Source organism: Mastomys coucha, unplaced genomic scaffold (assembly GCF_008632895.1).
Source record: "Mastomys coucha isolate ucsf_1 unplaced genomic scaffold, UCSF_Mcou_1 pScaffold12, whole genome shotgun sequence".
Taxonomy (NCBI): Eukaryota; Metazoa; Chordata; class Mammalia; order Rodentia; family Muridae; genus Mastomys; species Mastomys coucha.
In genome coordinates, this window is record NW_022196894.1 from 42098 (window position 1) to 43725 (window position 1628).

The following is a 1628-nucleotide window of genomic DNA, read 5'->3' on the forward strand; positions in this document are numbered from 1 at the left end:
GATGAGGGCCTTGGGGGATGCCAGTGCCTCAGATGCAGACAAGTTCAAGATCAGGGTTTGGGTGACAAATATGGCCTTACCACACAGAGATCTTTCTGTTTTTCAGTTGAAAGACAGCTTATACATCTCTCCTTTCCCAGAGGCAATGCTGTGTATTAAACATCTGTGGCTCCTGGGGCTTATGTGTTAGCACAAGAGCCTCCTATGCACTCAGACAGATAAGTTTTTAAAAAAAATTAAAAATCCAATAAGGTTGTAGAGCATCTTTACAAAGAGTAGTTTCTGAGGTCATTGTTGGAATGTGTTCTGACTCTGTGAAACCTCTCCCAGGTAGTGTGTGTGTGTGTGTGTGTGTGTGTGTGTGTGTGTAGCCCAAGCTGACCTTGATCTGGATCATCCTGCCTCAGTCTCCCTGAGGAGACTTAGACATGTACAAACAGGCATCGTACCACTTCAGTCATCCCCTTAAAATTATTCTCAACCAGGTCATGAGACTATCTTTTGCTTCAACCTCAGACGTTCTGATATTCCTCTTCTTTAAATTTTAGTAATCAATGAATAAAACTGTAGGAATATATGTGTCTGAGTGAGCATTTGTGCATGCAATATCCATGCACTTATGAAAGTATGCTCCTGTGTGTGTACACAGCTGGGATGCATGTGTGTGTGCACACACATGTAGAAGTCAGAGATTGGTGCCAGGTATCCTCTTTGATCTCTTTCCACATTCTCTATGGAGGCAGGCCCTCTCACTGAACCCAGAGCTTGCCAACTCAGCCAGTTTACTGAGCCACCTTCCCCCAGGACGCTTCTCTGCCTCTTGCGCTGAGATTACAGGCTGGCTATGCACTTGTTTGGTATATATGTGGGTGCTGGAATCTAAACTGTGGTCTTTAAACTTATACAGCAAGCACTTTCCCAACTGAACCATCTTCCATGTTTGCAAAAGTAATGATTTTTTGTTTGTTTGTTTCTTAAGACTTGTCTCATTGTGTAGCCCAGACTGGCTTTGAATACACAGGCACCCACTTGCTTCTGTTTCTAAGTGCTAGGATTAAAGGCATTCACCCCCATGGTCGACAAAAAAGTACTGATTTTAAACTAAGAACTTTATTGTAGATAATTTCAACATACAGTAATAAAAGACAGAACAGATGTTTAAACACATGGATGCAAGAATTAACTAAGAGCTAATATCATTTCATCTATACTCTTAAACTTTTTTTCCTATTTTATTTTATTTGTTTGTTTATTTCTGGGAGTGGTGCTTGAGAGCAAGTTTCATTGTAAGAGCAATGGAGGACTATGCACTCTTCCATCTACCTTTCCTCTCATTGAACTTTACACTGGATATTTTACAGGATTGAGCCTGACCCTGTAACACCAGTCACTTCCATTGCTGCCTATAAGCCAATGTGCCATAAGCCCTATGTGGTAAGTGACCTCGTGTGACGAAGAGAGGACTATTCTTCTGATAGTGCAATACATTCAGTTTCTGTATAGGGAAAGAAGAATCAGGTTCCATTATTCAACCCTACAGGCTGAGATCACTCTCAGGGAATTCTCTCTGGGACTCATCTCCACACAGATTGCTTCATCCCAAAGTTCTGACTGCAAACTTAGATAAT